General features: G+C 44.2%; 1 protein-coding gene across 20 annotated transcripts in view; it reads left to right on the forward strand.

The window, feature by feature from the left end:
• The window catches only part of KANSL1 (KAT8 regulatory NSL complex subunit 1), a 146465-nt gene that overhangs the window by 13916 nt on the left and 112715 nt on the right, over nt 1-19834 (forward strand). For 6 of the 20 annotated variants that reach the window (XM_083410929.1, XM_083410943.1, XM_083410942.1 and 3 more), the window contains exon 1: nt 5881-6651. The exons of 13 other annotated variants lie outside the window; for them this stretch is intronic. The gene's annotated coding sequence lies outside the window, so the exon portion shown is untranslated. Of the gene's footprint in view, nt 1-5873; nt 6652-19834 lie in introns of those variants that run through there. One more of the 20 variants, XM_083410933.1, reaches the window with a different exon arrangement.

The raw sequence follows: 19834 nt of genomic DNA on the forward strand, positions 1-19834 counted from the left end.
GGCTAAGGTGGCGGGCGGACGCAAGCCCCACGCTGCTCGAAAAAGCAGTGCAGAGCTTGCAGGCAGTCCGTCCGCCATCTCCCCCTAAGGAGAGACATGTGGCTCAGGCACACTGCAGGCCCCGCGGTGTGACATCCAGTGCCCCCCGCCTCACCTAGCTACGCCTCTGGATTAGGCAGATTCACGGAGGAGAGGACTGTCGAAGGCTACTAGCCATAACTGTGCTCTGCCTGCAAAGTTGCAGGCAGCAATGCTTCTGGTTTCTGGAAATCCCTCGAGGGGAGAGTGTTCCTGCAGTGGCGTAGGAAGGAGTGTGGGGTGGGTGCAGCAGTTATTTTTTCAAAAACACGTTTTTGCCATTTTGTCACCCCTCCTCAGTGTTGGCACTGGGGGTGGACTGCACCTCCCCGCACCCCCTTTCCTATGCCACTGGGGAGAGGTGGACAGAGATGGGAGTGATCCCCTACTTCCTGCCTCTAGTTCTGCAAAATTGATCACAAACAGTGCCTAAATATGTACACTTTTATTTTCTTTAAATGTCTACATTTCACACAGTGGACAATACTTTCAATACTTCGTGTTACAGTTCAGAGTGAAGGTAATAGGGTTTTCATGTTGCAACTTGGAGATTCCCACCCTGTCTTAACATCAGTGGGGTGGGAAATGGGCAATAGATTTAGATGGAGAACCTCGCCAGGATTTGGGATCCTGATGATAATAATAATAATAATAATAATAATAATAATAATAATACGCCGCCCATCCGACTGGGTTTCCCCAGCCACTCTGGGCAGCTTCCAACACATATAAAAACATAATAAAACATCAAACATTAAAAACTTCCCAATCCTGGGCTGCTTGGAGACCTTCTGCATGCAAAGCACGTGCTCTGTCCCCGAGCTGCACCCCCCCCCGCCCCAGTCACTTCCTTTTCCACACACTCCTCCCTTGCACATTGCTTATTAGAAAACTCCGTGTGTTTGTTGCCCTTTATAGAATAGGAAGCCTGTTTCAAAACACCTTATATATCTATGCTCAGCTCATAGGCTGTCCCTTATCTAAACAGGACATTTGCTTTTTGCTCAGACCCCTCCCTATCTAACAGAATCTTGGTTTCTTCACAAAGCTGCCCTTGTTCAAACAGAATAGTATTAAACAAAACAAACAAACAAAAATCCAAATGGGTGTGTGGAAGAAACAGAGGGCACAAGCTGCAGTGTTTTCACAACCTAAACCGTTTAAAGTCAGAATCAGGACTGTGCACTACAAAGAGATCTGTAAAATCTATCAAGTTTCTAGCCCTGTGTCTTATGGAGCTATGCTGCTGGAAGCTCCAGAACAGGCTAGGAATACAGCGCTAGCTCATTTCCCCCCCTCCAAAAAACCACAGTTCTGCACATTTTAGAATTGTAATTGCAGGAATCTCATGTAAGTTATTGAGGTTGAATGGTTATTAAACCTCAATAAAGAGGCCTGCTTTGGCAGCACAATCCTATGCATGTTTACTCGGAACCAGTTAAACTGTGTTTCATGGGAAGGTTTTAAAATGTTTAATTATGTCTGATGGGCGGGGTATAAATAAAAATTGTTGTTGTTGTTGAATAGGATATCCCTATTTTCACCAGAGAAATGTTAGAGCTATACTATTTATTGCTGCCATATTATCCTGAAGTCTGAAGACTCCAATGATGTATAAACAGCAATAGCAATAAAACTGGTTTCAACCAGCAGCATAGCAAGCGATCTTAATAATAAATGAGAATAATTTTATTATATGTACCCCACCATGTTACTGAGCTGCTCCAGCCACTGTGGGCAGCTGGTGGGCAGTTTCCAGCATATACAAAAACATAATAGAACTTTAAAAACTTCCCTAAAAAGGGCTACCTTCAGTGAAGGCAGCAAGTGAAAAACTGAAACATCTAAAAGACCTGCGAAAATGACCAAGCTCTTCATCTTTCATTGAGAAGGTACCATGAGTGAGTTCGCCAGGAAGGTCTCCTTGGGGAAGCTGGTCTAGAATAGGGGTGCCAGAAAAGGTTCTGGTCCCCAGTTATCACCTGTCTCACATCTGAAGCGCCTCAATAGTCAGGTTCATATTGAAGCATGTCCAGGCTGTTAACACAAGGGAAGAAAGACAAAGGCAAGTGCTATCACTGAATCATGCTTGAAAATAGATCATTTGCCGGTCAGTGAGATACACAGCACCTAACTGGTCCCAGTCAGTCTCCCCTCTGCTGTAATTTGGAAGAACTGCAGTTTTGGTGCAGTCTTCAAAGGTAGCCCCATGTACAATGCACTGTGGTAGTCTAAGCTAGGGATGTAGGTGGCTACAGATACCCAGATGTAGAATTAATACCTCTTGTGTTGCTCATGCATGCTGTAGTAAACTCTTTGGAGCACGAGGAGGAATATCTCCTTCTGCGTAAATGAAAGAAAGTTGCTAAGATGTAAATGGAGAGTTGTAAAACCTACATTTAGGCCTGCATTTGCTAAAGAGTCATTGGGTTAAGTTTTTCAACCTCAGTTCTTTAAGTGTAAATTGGGAATAGCATTGGCCTGCTTCAGAGAGGTGTTGTGAATTCCAGACCAATAAAGGCATTAATACACATAGCAAATCAATTGTACTATATGATAACAATTGGTAGTGAATTGTAGCAGATGAGGGGGAAAGGACCCTTTTGCTCCCTCCCTTCCTATAGGTAAAATTGCTTGGGAAGTGACAGGAACTACTCTTGATGCAATAAAAGACGCTTGTGGCCCCCACCCCCCAGTCTTGTGAATGGCTTGACAGGTGTTGAGATCATTGGGTGGTGGGTGGAACCTTTGAAAGGTGTGCTAGCAAAGATGTAGGGAGCTATGATCTCAGTGGGTGTCACAATAATTCACAAAAATAATTCACTGCACAAAAAGGAAAAAAGACAGCTGTCACAGAGAATTAGGGATACAACAGGTTAAATGGTACATCCTTCATAGAGCTTTGCTTTTACCCAGAACTCGCCTGCCTGCCTTCCAAATGGGCAGAGGTGTATGTTGCAGCCACAGGTTTACCTGTTTTACCCCAAGCAGCCTCATCCCATTGCATCAGATTTGCAAGCATGTTTCTATAAATATGCAACCAAGTGTTGTGTTCAAGGTCTTAAGTTTGGAGCTAGCCAGCTGTGCTCCCTGGAGTTCATGCTGCATTTTCTGCCAAAGAGCAGAAAGGACTTTTGACTTAACCTAACCGTAACCCAAACCACCTGCCTGTTACTCTGATATGACCTACCTGCCTATTTGAACAGCTAGTGCAAGTACCAAAGGTTCAAGCCAACATCTTTTTCCTGCTTCTTTCCTGCTTGTAATTCTGTTTGGGGGTCATTAGCTTTTCAATTAATTTAAACTTGTATGTTCTGAGCAGAGGGGATTCTCTTTAACCCGGGGGGGGGGGGGGAGCCAGTCTTGGTCCATCAGTTTAGTCCATAAGGCCATTTCCCCCATACAATACCTGTCAGCCAGCTGTCGTCGCTGGGTGATACCAGCTGATGTGGGAGGGTGCACTTCTGGTGTGCACAGCCAAAACAGCAGGATTTAGCCCTGCTCAGATCCCTCCCAAATCAGAGTAGTAAGAACTCATAATCATAGAATTGTAGAGTTGGAAAGGACCATAAAGGTCATCTGGTCGAAACTCCTGCAATGCAGAAATCTTTTGCCCAACATAAGGCTTGAACTTATAACCATGTTGGTTAAGAGTCTCATGCTCTACCGGCTGAGCTATCCCAGTGACCAATCTAAAGACCCTAGGAATAGTGATGCAGGGTGTAAACTCATTTGGTATTGGACAGTTTTTCCCAAACTTTTTTTTTTTGCCGTGGGCCACTTGAGAACTGCTGAGGGCCTAGGAGCTAAATGGCACCTTAAACCTTGGTTATGGGCTCAACAACGGAATGTTTAGGTGCACATTTTTAATAACAAGAATACAAAGCTGAAAATGAATGAACTGCAGCTAAAATATTATGTTCCTTTTTCATATGGTCTGGTCCTTCCCCTGCCCACTGCCCTAATGTTCTTAAGGGTCTCTTCTCCAGTCTTCAGAGAGTAGCTGGAAGTGGGGTGGCAGAAAAAGGCCCTCCTTTCCTTCCACTCTGCAGTCTTGATCTGAAATCTTAGGAGCAGTACTGTGCCCAGAGCTCAGAAACTGCTTGGGCTAATGAATTTAGGGGTGTGTGAAGAAATTTTCATAATCGTACATTTAAACTGTATTTGCTCTCATCCCAAAGGTGACCAATAGGATTATTTCCTAGACTAACATCTCATTAGACTCTTTGCCTATGGCCAAGTATACACAGCATGCTAAACCATAGTTAATAGTTTACCATGGGCACAGTGAATACACTTGCTCTGCTCCTCCTCTACCATGAGTAGGAGGAACAAACCATAACTTTTGGCTTACTCCAAACCAGTGGTCATGGTTAGTTTTGCTGCAAAAAAACCCTTGATGTGAAGGCAAGATTTGAGCAAAGCAGCAGCCACTTGCATATTCACAGTAATCCATTAGAGGACAGTAGATCAATTATCTTTATATCTGAAAGTAATGCAATCATTTTATATGGCTTGTCTTGACTGTGGTTATTGCTAGCTTGCAGTGTTTTCTGTTGAGCAGCTTCAATCTAACAGCTTTGGAAGTCTCTAACAAAGTTCATATTGGACCCAACTCCCTTTTTAAGTGCTTTGGGCATACCAGAGCCTCACTAATGTTGCATTAGAAAACCCAGTGTTGCACTTGCATTGTGATGCTATTTTTGCAGGCAGACATATTTAGCGCAAATGCTTTATAATTATCAACGCCAAGTAATTTTAACTCGCAGAGAACTGGGCTGAAAGAAGCCTCAGTGTTGCTTCTATTTCTGCGGATCTGGCTTTAAAAGTACGGTGTTTCAGAGTGCAGCGTAAAACCGATCAGAGTGAAAGCAAACACCACGGTGGTAGGATAACCTGCAGGAAGGTAAATTATCTATTACAATGGTAGCCTATTGTGAAAGTGTTTGAATATTAGGCACAGTTTTGGAGGCCTTGATTCAAATTCTTATTAAGGGAGGGCAGTTCTGAATATGCGCCGTTCTCCTGAAGTTGCCTTTTGGGTGCTGCACATACAAAGGTGCAGTTGAGCTCCATGCATTTAGGGGTTTATCAGGGTCAACATTTAAGACATTTGCTGGGCCAGTCCAATATATTTTGTTGCCTGAGGCGGAGCTGGAAATAGTGCCCCCTTTCCCACACAAGCCGAGGGTCGTATAGTACCCAAGACTGCTGCTTTGGCACCTGAGGTAGAAAAATCCCACAAGCGCCTCTCCTCCCAACTGAGCAGTAAATATGCGCGTGTATTTATATGATATAAAAATATTTAACCACAATTCGCCTGCCTCTCCTGAAAGTTCAGAACCGGCTGCTGCTGCCTCACTCTGCCAAACAGCAGGACTGGCTTTCAACCTCGCCAACCCCTGAGATATTCAAAATGCTGTTTTCGTGCCCTTCTAACTCCTCAGCTTGTTCCGAGCGTGCCGCTGCCTGCCCTCTCCGTGGGTCGCGCGCCGCCCTCCCATTCATCTGCTCGCTCGCTTGCTTGTGTGCGGGGAGGGCGGGGGAGGCGCGCGCGCGCCTTTTTAACTCGCGTCTGCTCGCTTGTTCGCGCGCGCAAAAAAAGAGACCTCTTTTTTTTTTTTTAGCTGCAGAGGCTGCGCGCTTGCCCGCAGTGCGCTCGGGAAACCGGCGGTGGCGCTCGCGCCTCCCCTTCTCTGGCTCTTTCTTTTTTCCTCTCTCTCTTCCCTCCCCTCCTCCCTCCTCTTTTCGCTTTCCCTCCTCCTCCCCCCGCCTCGCGCTGCCTTGCCTGCCCGGTGCATTCTCCGATTAAAGGGAGGAGGAGGAGGGCAGAGAAGGAGCCCGGCCGCCATTTTTTTCCCCGAACAGAATTTAGCAGCAGAAAAACAGCGGCGGCAGCGCCACCTCCGCGCCCGCTGCGGCTGCCCTGCTGTCGTGCCCGGGCGGAGGGTAGGGCGCGAAGGCACAGGATAAAAGGGGGCGAAGACGGGGAGAAGGCAGCGCCGCAGAGATTATTGCACCCTGTGCCCCACTTTGAAGAAGAGCGAGCGAGCGAGAGACCCTCCTTTGCAGTAGGAGGAGGAGGCGGAGGCACCGCAACAGCAGTCGCCGCCGCCACTGGGGGGAGGAAAGAGGAGCACCTTCTTTCTCCCCCGCCGCCGCCTCTTCTTCCTCCTCCTCCTCCTCCTCCTTTTCCTTCGGGGTGTGGGGTGTGGGGGTGGTTGCAAAAGAGGAGACAACCTTCTCCCCCTCTCCCCAAATCCCTTCCTTCCCCAACCCTTTTCCTGCCCGCCCGCCCTCCTTGCCTGCAGGAGAGCAGGGAGCAGGCGGGCAGGGAAAGGGGAGCCGGGGCTGGGAGGAAGGGGGGGAAAAAGGGGGAGCGGGCGAGAGAGAAAGAAAAGCAGCGGCGACGAAGACGACTACGGCGGTGGGAGAAGCAGAGGCGGCGGCGGCGGCAGTGAAGAGAACTCGGCTTCACTCGCCTTGTTTGCAAACTGCGCCCTTTTTATTTTTTTTATTTTTTTTTGCACCGGGCCGGATCCGCCCGGACTCTGCTCTCGGCTCCATCACGTGGTAGGTGCCGCCGCCTGCTTGCTTTGCTTTCGCCCGCCTTGCTCCATTGCTGGCTTGGCTTGGCTTTCCCCGTTGCCCTTGCTCGGCCCTTCTCTCCCTGCCTTTGTTAGCGCGGCTGACTGGCTGCGCCCTCGGAAGCGCCCTCGGCGGCCAGAAAACAACTTATTTTTACCCCCCTTTCTCCCCCCCCCGACACCTTTGCCCTATGTTTCCTATACCGTTGCTTTTAATTTCTGGTCCTAAGATGTACCCTCTATTTAATTATGTTTATTCCTCTCCTCCCGCCCCCCTCCTTTAAGCATAACAGCGATGATAATAAACTTCCCTGCCCGCTTTCCTTCTTCTCCAGCCCCCGGTGCCAGGCGCAACCAGGCTCCCAAGTCTCCATGACGAATATTATTATTTTTTGCCCTGCTACTTTCTCGTCGCCGTCGCTGGTTGTTGTTGCGTGTTACGGGTTCGCAACAGTCCGAGGCGTTTGCGGTGTCCTGCACCTAAAATGCAGCTCCCCTTCTCTTGCCGCCCCCCCCCCCCGCGGTGCTTTAAAAAGCCATGCAGTTTGGTGTAATCGCGCTTTATCAGGTGGCAAAAGAACGTTCAATCCTTAAAATCGATCATAGTTGAGTGTGGGAAAAGGGGTGGTGGTAGATTACGAGCACTCTAGCCGGTCTCTTTACGGTTGGGGGGTGGAGGTGGGGGGGAGAAGCGAGAAAAAGGAGGTGGGTTGACTTTGTTTGGGAATAGAGACGACCACTCCCGCAGTGCTCACTTTACAATAGAGTAAAGCACTTTGCACAGTCAAAGCGCTGTCTTAATGCCCACCATAATCGCGTCTCTCTCTCTGCCCCCCCTCCCGCTTAAGTGGCTTTAAACAAAAAACCTAGCCCGACTCTTTTGAGACTGGTGTTTGTATGTGCGTGTGCGCGCTTAGGCGAAGTATTGCGGCTCCATTGCATGAGCGAGGGGGAGGGGGAAGAAGAAGAGAGGCTGGTTTCTGATGGCGCCACTTTAAATTGAAGGCTTCCCCCTCCTTTAGCAAAGAAAAGAGAGCTTCCCAACTGGAGTTTCTTTCTCTTTGTGTTTAGTGTGTCTCTCCTCCTCTACCCCCTCCCCCTATTCATAAAACATGCACGCCTTCCAGTTTGCTACTTCTCACCAGCATTCGAACGCCGGCGCGCCCGAAGTTCCATCACAGCCTTTTTCTAAACCCATCCCCAGTTTCCATTCTCAAACATCTTGCGCGTGTGCGCCTGTGTATGTGTGTGTGCGCGCGCCTGTGTTGGAGATCTCGCCGTCACGTGGCTGGTTGGCAGTCATTTTTTTGTGTGCGCGTTGTGGTGACTGCTTGCTGTTGTATGGGTAGCTTTGTTACTACGGTCAACAACAATGAATTTGTTTTCCCCTCCCCCTATTCTTTCTCTCTGTCTTTTTGGTCCGTTCGTTTCTAAACCGACTTTCATGTTAGTGGTGGTGGGGACACTCTAGCCAAACAAACTCTTGTATACGTTTTGAAGAAACCAGGCACAAATTGCATAACACTTCTTTTGCATAATCTTTAACCCGTGGGATTTGCCTCTTTATTTTAATAGGGCCTTTAGATGAGGTGTAGAGGTGTAGTCACGTGTAGTAAGTAGTATGATAGTTATGCCAGTAAACGTGGCTTCTGTCACCATCTCACTATTCAGTGTACTTACTCTGAAACTTACTTGTAACAGCTTAGTGTAACCCTCCCCCTTCCCCCATTTGTTTGAACTGCACAGTGGCTGTTTCATTTACAAACTTGGTTTTGTCCTGGTAAGCCATTTGGCATTTGATGTTGCTTGTCTGCCTTTTATCACTAATGATTTAGAATTGGCGGGAATGTTTCCACCCCCCCCCTAAACTGTAAACAATTTCAGTTCACTAAACTTTTTTGCTTAAAGATGTCAAATTAAAGAATGTTTTGTAAACAATTATGCTGTTGGTCGACTGGTCTGCTGCAGAATCATCTTAAAATAAGATATGTCAGTTAAAAACAAAGTTACCCATATGGTTTTTTGGGGGGGTAGGGGTTATCTGTACTATAACTGTACTTTGATGATAAACTTGTTCAGTGCTACATAATTCTATTTTTTATCACATGAAATTAATTGAAATAACATTTCCCATTTTTATGGCTATGTTGTGAATGTTAAATTGACAACAATTTGAGCCTCTTTCTCTCAAGCTGTTGCGTCATGTCATGTGATGCTTGCTCTGTGTCTATGATACGTAATTCTAAAAATAAGGCTTAGGTAAAAAGCTCTCCCTTAGAAGTTAAAACATGTTGTGAAAGTGAAGGAGAGTACTTCTGGTTGCGACAGGCTCACAAAAATTCTAGAAGTCGATCCTTGTGGCTTACTGATCTACATAGAATTTTCTCTCTGTAAATATATGACTTTTAAAAAGAACTACTCATTGTTGGAAAAATACTGTAACACCCCTGTATCAGCAGATTAGACATTAAGGCTGTGATCCTAAAGGCAGTTACTAGGGAGTAAGTCCCACTTACCAGAGTGCAACTTCTGAGTAAATATGTGTAGACTTGTGCTGCACAGCAATTGGAGTTAGTGGCTGTCGTCAAAAAGGAACTTGTGAGTGGTTGCTGTAGTCAGACATTTAATAAAATGGTGTTTAGGTGTCATTGGAAACTGTTTAACTTAAACTTCTGCTAGAATCTAGTGTAGCAGGAGAAATTCTGCCAACCAAGTAAGCTTGACACAGTAAACACCTCTGGGTTCTTGTCTACAATATGGGAGAATATATGTATAGTGAAAATTTGGTAGTGAAGTCACGGAAAAGTGAAATAAGTGTGACAGCTTGGGCTGGATTATATGTGTGTATTATGGTGTGTGATATATGGTTTAAAATGTCTCGATTTACATTTCATAATGTCACAATAATGTTGGTTGTAGGACAGTGGCATTACATAAATTAAGAGCGTGAAATCTGAGGAAGTGTGAAGTTTTTTTGTTTCAATTAGAAGTTGACCTCAGCCCATAGGAGTCCTGGAAGGCAATGTGCCGGCAGATAAACAGGACTGAGTGCTCGTTCTCGGGGTGCAAGGGGATTCTTATTTATTAAAACTGTACTTATGAATGCATGTATTCATGCGTTTCATGGATAGTGACATTTCCCTCCTGAACAAGCAATCTTTTACGTACACAGGCTGTTGCTGAGAGTCTGTTTCTATAGGCAACTTGAATTATTTGGATTTATAAAATTCTATTACTGCTTTCATGGACTTGTAATAAATTATTTTGGAGAAACTATACTTCTGTTAGGTATCTCCACTATAGTCCGCATACTTCCCCTGGAACTTAAAACATACACACTTACCTGGGAATAAGTTCCATTGAACTTATATCGGAACTTAATTCTTTATACAGAATTGCACTCTTGTATCATAAGCTTTCATAGGTGAGGGCCTACTTTGCCAAATACATAAAGTGGGATTTGGTCACATAAGCTGAAGCAGCAATAAATTCGTGTTGGAAGTGCCAGAGGGTTCATTTTTGCCTCAGCAGATGGCTTCCCAACTAGAATTAGTTAACAATGTGATGATGCCTGTTTAAGAGTTAAGGCTTGGGTGCCCAATATATAATAAAAAGGTCATTTAAAAAGAAATATATGGTGAATTCTAATGGTGAATAGATGTTAAATTCTGTCGACTTAATAGTACATGCAGGTTGCTGCTCACAACTTGTTTTTAATCTCATTTGAAAGGCCCTTGCAATCAACCAATCAATCATTTGAAAGACCCTTGTAATCAGCCAATTAATGACAACTGTCAAGAGAAACATGCATGTATTAAAAGTTTTTCACTCCTATTTTATGGTAGGGTCAGGCAGCTAGCAGCCTGGAAGCCCAGCCCAGCCCCCAAAGCATAACCTGGTGTTGCAATGACCTTCCTTACTATCGACCCCTTGTTCACTTTCTCCCAAGCTACTACGATAAGGACAAAGGGCTCCTTAACTCCCTCCTCTCTGGTGTGTACAGAAACTGAAGCTTTGGTACAGAGAGTCTTCTTTTCGTTACATACCTCGGCCACAGTCACATGATAGTGAAGCAACCAAAGGAAGTGTGGAGCTCTGCCAAGCCTCCCCAGCATGAATGGCAACAGAGGAAAGGGTTCAAGAGCCCTTTGCCTGTGTGTCTGGTGTCTCTGTTGTAGGAGTGAGTCAGTGGGTGGAGGCCCTGCTGCTTTCTGTTCAGTGCTGTTTCAGGGGCTGTCATGTAGAGGGTAAAGTCATGTTGCAGAAGGACAGATTTTGGTTGAATATCAGAGAAACTTCAGTGGCAAGAGCTGTTTGACAGTGGAACTAATTAGCCAGAGGGTGCTCTAGCTTTGGATTGAACATGGCCTTAAGATAGTCTACATGACGCCCTCCTAGTTTGTTATTCTGTGATCCAGTTGAAGACGATGAGGGCTTTGCCTAATTTATTAATTAACAATTACATACTGTGTATATCAGGGGTCAGCAAACTTTTTCAGCAGGGAGCCGGTCCACTGTCCCTCAGACCTTGTGGGGGGCCGGTTTTTTTTGGGGGGGGGGATGAATAAATTTCTGTGTCCCACAATAACCCAGATATGCATTTTAAATAAAAGGACACATTCTACTCAAGTAAAAACATGCTAATTCCTGGACCTTCCGTGGGCCGGATTTAGAAGGAGATTGGGCCTGATCCGGCCCCCGGGCCTTACTTTGCCTACCCATGGTATATATGGTTCTCCTGTCTATCCATCTCTTCATTTTATCCCCACAACTGTGAGAGGCAACTGGTGAGTAGTCCATGTCGAGGTTGCTGGATGAATGGGAATCTGTAATTGTATGTTGCCTTGTTTGGGATAATTGGCTTGTAAATACAATATACAATATATGCTTTGTTTTTAAACGTATCACCTGCCTTTCCATCTGCTCAAAGGTGGTGCGCCATTCAGTCAAAATCAAACGTATAAAGTAAAATGTCCCCAACAGCAAAATGCAGAGATAAAATTCAGCTCACAGTCCAAATGTCACATAAAGGAGACATCTTCACTTGCCTCCTGAGCACCGATAAGGAAGGAATTGTGTAGGCCTCGCTTGAGAGAGAATACTAGAGGATAAGCATTGTAAATGAAAATAATCGATCCAGGATCCCATCAGTCTTAATGTCCCAAATAGATGTCACACAGAGCTGTCCTTCTGTAGAATGAATCTTACTTGGAATGAAGAATTACAAAAATATTGTAGCTCATGCTCTTATTTTATTTTTTTAAAAAAATGCTTCTAGGTTGCCTTTAAGGGTAACAACAAGTTTGGTTTACAAACAAAACATAGTAAAATGCAACTAAATCCATAAAATCATTAATGAAGACAAACATTTAGCAGAAGAAATAAATCAAGATATGTAACTGTAACCAAACTCATCAGCAAAATAATAAAATTACGTACTCAGAAAGCAGACAAAAACAAGTGGGTTTTCATCATAAACACCTGGAGTGATGAGGCCTCACAGACCTCAATTGGTAATGTGATAATGAGCACAATTGGTAATGAACAACCTAGCTGTTCTTGGGTGTGGGCAAGTGAAGAGGGCCTCAGTTTTGGCTTCCAACTTGTCTACATGTGCTGTTGAATAGATTGCACTGCTGTGAGGAAGGGTGTGCACACCACACACCATTTTTGAATACTCTAGATAGAAATCTACCTGAAAGTAAAAACCTGACATACTGGGATGAATGGGTCCTATCTCAACCCCACACTCTGCTGCATTAGCTTCTTTTTATGCAAGAGAGACTTCAGAAATGGCATGCCCCTACCTGGTGTCTGAACTGGTACCTTCATACAGTATTCTGAAATCCAGGCAGTGCATAAGCTAAACAAGCTATAGCTTAGGGCCCCACTCTCTTGGGGCTCCCAATTTTTTAAAAAAGTATTTCACTATTAACATACTTCTTAATTATATTTCAGTTCAACAATTACTTTGATACAATACATATTTTGTTATGTGCAAATGGCTTTAGATACCCATTAGGTCCATTACTATAAAGCATAGATTCAACACAAAAACCAGAGACAATTTGTTGTTGACAAAGGACAGCTGGACATATAAAGGGCCCCATTACCTACAGTAGCTTAGGACCTCATCAAACCTGAATCCAGGTAGAAAAGGTCTGGTTTTTTAAAAGGTGCCACAGCAATCTTTAGTCTTCAGTTGAAATACAAGTATTATTTTTTAGATAAGAGTTAGCAAGCTTGGTGGATAAGGGGAATGCTGTGGATGTAGTGTACCTTGATTTCAGTAAGGCTTTTGACAAAGTCCCTCATGATGATATTTCAGAGAAGCTAGTAAAATGAGAACTGGACATGGTAAACTGATAGGTGGATTTGTAACTGGTCGACTGTCAGAACCTGAAGAGTTCACTAACAGTTCCTTATCATCCTAGAAAAAAGTGACAAGTGGGGAGCCATTGGGTTCTGTCCTGGGCCCGTTATTCATAGTCTTTATAAACAACTTGGATGAGGTATTGAGGGGATACCAATCAATTTTGCAGATGACACCAAACTGAGAGGGGTAGCCAATGCCGCTGAAGACAGAATTGGGATTCAAGATGACCTTAACAAATTGGAGAACTGGGACCAAACTAACGGAATGAATTTCAGTAGGGATCAGATCAATGTCATTTCTGGGCACCACAATTTAAGTGGGATATTGACAAGCTGGAAAATGTGCAGAGGAGTGTGGCCAAGTTGATCAAGGGTCTGGAAACCAAGCCTTATGGGGAACTGTTGAGGGAATTGGGAATGATTAGCCTGTAAGTGAGGAGACTTAGAGGAGATATGATAGCTATCTTCAGATAATCTATAGGGCTGTCACATGGATGATGGAGCAAGTTTGTTTTTTCCTGCTCTGGAGGGTAAGAGAGATTCAAGTTACAAGAAAGGAGATTATGACCAAACATCAGGAATAAGTTTCTGCCAGGAAGATCTGTTTGACAGTGGAATAGACTCTCATGAGAGGTGGAGAACTCTCATTCCTTTGAGGTTTTTAAGCAGAGGTTGGGTGGCCACCTGTCATGGATGCTTTAGTTGCGATTCCTGCGTTGCAGGTGGCTGGACTAGGCAACGCTAAGGGTCCCTTACAACTCTACAATTCTGTGATTCATCATTTTTTTAATGGGAAAGCTCTCAACCAAAATAATTTCAAATTAAGATAAAGAACACAGTTAAGACTGAGATATTCTATTTAGTGGCACCTTGTTTAGGCAGTTCTGCCTAGACAGGCAATTCTTGCATGTATATCTGTTTTTAAAACTCTTGGTTTTATCCATATTTTGAATTCTGTTTTTATTCCTGTTTTAAAAACAAATATTTTATGCAATGTTATGTAAACATCTTAAGATTTTTAAAGACAAGATATATATAAATCTTGCTAAATAAGTAATTCTCCTTGAGTATATGTTTCAAATGAAGTGGCTCAAATACCACTTGAATTGTAACTTTAAGACTCTCTGCTTGAAACATTTATCAGACTTTTCACATACTCATAGCTATTCTTAAGTTATTCTTTTCCCAGTTATATTTCTCATTTAGGTATATAATTTTGAGATATACCCTCTTATATTCTTTAGAAGTTGGTAACACCCGTTTAAATGATTCTGAGTGGCTAGGGAGTGTTATTAGACATCCTTCCTCTATTCAACCATGCATTTATCCACACTTGTCCTTCCAAGCTATTTCTTATTGGAACAGTTGTGGTCACTCTCTGATTGCCGTTTTTGATGTTCTAATTTTGTAAGTATGAGCCTGTACATCTATCCAAATGTAACTCTTAACTTGAGGCTTCTGGAAAAGAGTAATGCATTGAACTGATTATATAAATACTGTACAGTATTTTTTAAAAAAACTTTTGAGTATGGAATATCCAAGAAGCTATGTGCTCTTGGCCTGTAGCACTTTTCAGTTCAAGAATGAAAGTCAATAGGCTTCACTTTTCCAATTAAACACAGTTATTTTGCTGTGATTCAAATACTAAAGGTGTTTAGGATTGTGGTCCTATGTCTGAATAATGGGAGGAGTAGAAGGCTTCATCCTTACAGCAGCCCATGCAAATCCTTAGTGGTCTGGCTGTCTCCTATGTGATAGGATCTTGCACACTCAGTATAGCAGATATGAATTCATAAAGCCTGTGAATGGGGTTTGCAGGATCAGGGCCATTGTCTCCTTTGCATAGCTAATGCTCTTTTGTGGTGAAGGGGCGAGAACAGGTTTGTGGCTGGAACTACAACTGGAATTGCCTTCACTGTAGAAATCTGACAAAAAGTTGTTAAACGTTTGCCACTCAATAAAGGACTGGATAAGAACCAACAAACTGAAACACAATCCAGGTAAGGCTGAGGCACTGTTAGTGGGTGGTTCCCTAGACTGGATGGGTGGGAGATCTGCTCTTGATGGGGTTACACTTCCACTGAAGGAGTAGGTTCGTAGCTTGGGGGTACTCCTGGATCCTTTGCAGTCGCTCAAGGCTCAGGTGGCCTCAGTGGCCCAGAATGCCTTCCATCAGCTTTGGCTGGTGACCCAGCTATGCTCCTATTTGAACAGGGATGGTCTAACTACTGTTGTCTATGCTCTGGTAACTTCAAGGTTAGATTACTGCAATGCGTTAATACGTAGGGCTGCTTCTGAAGACGGTTCGGAAACTTCAGCTAGTGCAGAATTCAGTGGCCAGGTTGCTCACTGGAGCAATACGGTTTGAGCATGTTACACTGATCCTCGTCCGACCGCACTGGCTACCAGTTAGTTTCCAGGCCCAATTCACAGTGCTGGTTTTGACTTAGGAAGCCTTAAACGGCTCAGGGCCACAATACCTCAAGGACCGCCTTTTTCCATATGAACCTACCCGGACTCTGAGATCATCTTCTGAGGCCCTTTTTTGTGTGCCACCTCCTTCAGAGGTCCGGAGGGTGGCAACACGAGAACGTGGCTCCTTGTCTGTGGAATGCTCTCCCCAGGGAAGTTCACCTGGCGCCTTCATTATACACTTTTAGGTGCCAGGCAAAAACATTCCCTTTTAACCAGACCTTGACTGACATCCTATACCCTTTTAAAATGTCTTTTTTTGGGGGGGGGTATTGGGTGGTTGTTTTGATTATGTATTTTGTGGTTTTATTTTTTGATTTTATTCTGTGAACCACTCTGAGACCTCCGGGTATAAGAGTGGTATATAAATTCAGTTGTTAATAAAAATAATAATGGGAATGTAGCAATTTGTCATGCATTGCTTGTGTAAACTACTAGTCTCTTGCTGCATTTTGTATTGTAATATGTGAGAGGGGCAGCCCCCGATGTCCTAAAGGATGTGGTTTCTGGAAAAGGCCTTCCTTAGATCAGGGTGATGGTTATTAACTGGGATTGCCTATCTGAGGCTGATTATCTAGATCTGTTTCTGTCTAGTTTCAGGCCTGGTTTAGCACAGAAACTGCCTTGTTTACAGTGTGGGTTATCTATGCTGAGAGAGGGATTAGGGAACTGATGCCCTGTTGATTTTTCTTGGACATCTCTGGCTTTCACTATTGTGATAGTATTCATCTGGTTTAAGGATTGAGGTTCACTGCATTGCAGCGGTTTTGTCCCTGTCTGGATGGTTGATTCCAGAAGTTGGTGCTGAGTGTGTTGTTTCTCAGTTCCTTGGCATTTATGCTGTGGTTATCTACATGAAGTCATCCATGTCTGTGTTCTGTTGACACCCAGGTCTCTTTCTCAGTCCTTTACATTGGATTCAGGTGAGGCAATAGAAGTGCTGAATGGGTGGCTGGGCTTAATCATGAGCTGAATGGGGGCCAATAAACTGCAACTCCATCCTGACAAGACAGGGTTACTGCTGGTAGGTGCACCATTTGTGTCAGTAGGTGTTTGCCTGATTTGGACAGGGTTAAACCTGGAGAAATCAGGTTTAAAATTTAGGGAGCGCTCATTGATCTAGCTTTGTCCCTGCAGGCCTATGTGACCTCTGTGGCATTGAGTGTGTTTTGGTTGAGGCTGGTAATCCTTTATGGACAGGGGCAGCCAGGCGAGAGTAACCTATGCTCTGGCACTCTGCAGGTTAGATTACTGTAATCTGCTGCGTTTGGAGTTGCCTTTGGAAACTGTCTGGAAGCTGCAGTATAGTTTGCAGCTGTTATGCTGCAAACTGGGACCAACCAATGGGAACATAACATTGCTTGGCACCAAAACAAGTTGCTGGTGCTTGTCTCCAAAACTATGTAAGGTCTGGGGTCGAAATGCCTGAAGGATCACCTGCCTCCATATAGCAGCCTGCCTGGATTTTTAAATTTGTGGAGGCCTTCCTCTTGGGTGATCCTAGCATCTGAAGGACCTGCTCAGAGGCGGTGATATGAACTCCCCAGGGCAGTGTTAGAAATTAGCCAGGCACGTTTTGCAACTGGAAAAGGTCCAGTTGTGACCACATGGAGATCTCCGGATGTCGGGCTGGCGACTGAGGAAAACAAAATGTCACTTAGAGAAGGAGGTGAAACATTTTCAATAAAGCTTAGTTTTATTCTGGATTGTTTTATTTGATGTTTTAATGTGTTGCAAACCGCTTTGAGATTCGTTCTTTAAAACAAAAAGCAGTATAGAAATGGAATGAATAATAATGATAAATCCCGTGGTGGTGGGGGAACGGCGCCTAGACATTCCATTGTGGTGACCACAACCCAGGTTTAAGGTGCCATTTGGCTATCACACTAGATATCTGAGTTTCTAACACTGCCCCAGGGAGGTCCAGCTGGTTGTGATAGGCCCTCTACTGGAAGGACCACCGATGCATGTTTTGTTATTATTTGGTGTCAGGAAGAAAACTTTTTATTTTCTGAGGCTTTTCTAATAGCTTTGCTTCCTTTGGAATTTGTTTTATTCCATTTACATGGTTTTAGAGTTGTTGTTTAAAAACGAATTGTCAGATTTAAGGTGCTGGTTTTGACCTTTAAAGCCCTTCACGGCCTAGGACCCTTGTACCTACGGGACCGCCTCTCCCGGTATGCTCCACGGAGGACCTTAAGGTCCATAAATAGCAACACCCTAGTGGTCCCGGGCCCTAAGGAAGTCAGATTAGCCTCAACCAGAGCCAGGGCCTTTTCAACACTGGCTCCGGCCTGGTGGAATGCTCTGTCTCATAAGACCAGGGCCCTGCAGGATCTGATTTCTTTCAGCAGGGCCTGTAAGACAGAGTTGTTCCACCTAGCCTTTGGCTTAGAATCAATTTGATTCCTCCCCCTCTTTCTTTTTTCCTTTCTCCTCCTGTGAAGAGGCTGCATTTAATGTTTTAATGTTGTATTTTAATCTAGTTTTTAAGTTTTATTTTAATCAACTTGTTTTTATTATTGTTTGTTAGCCGCCCTGAGCCCGGTCTTGCCTGGGGAGGGCGGGGTATAAATAAAATTTATTATTATTATTATTATTATTATTATTATTATTATTATTATTGGATTATATTATTAATGGACTGTATCTAAGCTCTCTTGGGAAAAATGTATTTGAAGATTGAAATAGAAGTTTTATAATTAATAAAATCACTTTTTGCTTCAGCAGCAATATGGTGTGGGTAATTGGTACAGTGGACTTCATGTTTCTCCAGCAAGCACTCTCTGTATCCAAGGAGGGCCATTGTGAAAAAGTATAATGTGGACAGTTTTAGGATTTGGACTTGCTGCTTCTGTGCTGGCGATGGAATAGAGTGTGCTTTCAAATGCACTGTTATGGGTTAGCTATGTGGCGGTAGGAAATGGGTATGAGAGTATAATTGCAGTATACCTGTATGCACTGATGCTACTGTGGCAGAGGACTTGATGCTTGAAGGTAGCACATGAATAAAATTCAAAGTGAAAATAACATATCCCATCCAGTATTCATGTTAGTTAGCTCAATTTGCATTTCACATTAGAAACAAACTATGGTTTAATGTGAACCAGCACACTGCTTAAAAGGGCCCACTTAGTTGCTCCTCTGTGGCTGCTGTTGCTTGCTGTCTGAACCCAAACTCCATGGTTTGTTTCTCTCTAAACAAATCACAAATAGTAATCCCAAGAGCGAACCTTGGCTACTGCTTGTGGTTTGTTTGGAGACAAGCAATCAATGAGTTGGGGTTCCGATGTTGCAACATGCCACACTGGCTTGTTTCCTGGTATGGGGCATGCAGCAGCACACAGCATAGTTGCATTCAACCATAGTTGCTTTTAAATACAGTTGTGACATGCGAACCAGGCCTTTGTCTCTTGAGTCTTGGTGTTCGCAAAGAAGGCTTGCATTTTTTGACAAGTGTCAGAATGCTCGGTGAATTCTTTGCCTAATTTATCCTTGATCTCTTGGGATCCTTTTTTGGCAGTTGAAAGCATCTTGCACATTCTTCCTGAAAGTGGTACAGAGCAACTGGAAAGCTTCAGATCTCGTGTAGTGTTGCGGCTTACAGCATAAGCTAGGAAATTCCTGGTTCAAATATCTCCTTTAATTCACTAGGTCAGGCATGTCCAATTCCCAAGAGACTGTGATCTACTCCCAGTATAAAGAATCCGGCAGTGATCTACCCATTGTCATTGGAGGGAGGAGGAGCGTGCGTGGGGGAGGATTGCACAGAGTTTTTTAGCTTTTCCCCTGTAACTTTTTGTACACGATAAGGATCCCATGATCTACCAGGATCAGCTGGGGATCTACCGGAAGATCACGATCTACTGGTTGGACATCCCTGCACTAGGTAGTCTTAAGCAACCTGCTACTAACTCCATCTTCAATATAAGGATACTAGCTACACCTCACCTACTTTACAGGGAGTCATAAGTTTCCTGAGATCATTCCTGCATTAATCAGTTTGGGCACTCAGAAAGCATCAATGCCAATTGTGGCCAGCTTGCTGGTCTTGAGGCGCCAGTCTTGCTTTGTGTGCAAAAAGTCTTGCGTTCACTTCACAGACTGTTTTGTGTACCAGGTGAAAGAGGAGCCATTCCTTTAATGGGGGGAGGGCTGTAGCTCAGCTTTACATGCAAAAGTTCGCCATCGGCTGCCGCAATCTTCAGGTAGGGTGGAGGAAGAATTGTTTGAAACACAGGAGGGGGCAGTGCCAGCCAGTGTCGATGATACTCAACCAGAGGGATGGAGGGTTGCATACAAGGCATCTTTTGTGTCTCCAG

Source organism: Podarcis tiliguerta (assembly GCF_965153285.1).
Source record: "Podarcis tiliguerta genome assembly, chromosome: 13".
Lineage (NCBI taxonomy): Eukaryota > Metazoa > Chordata > Lepidosauria > Squamata > Lacertidae > Podarcis > Podarcis tiliguerta.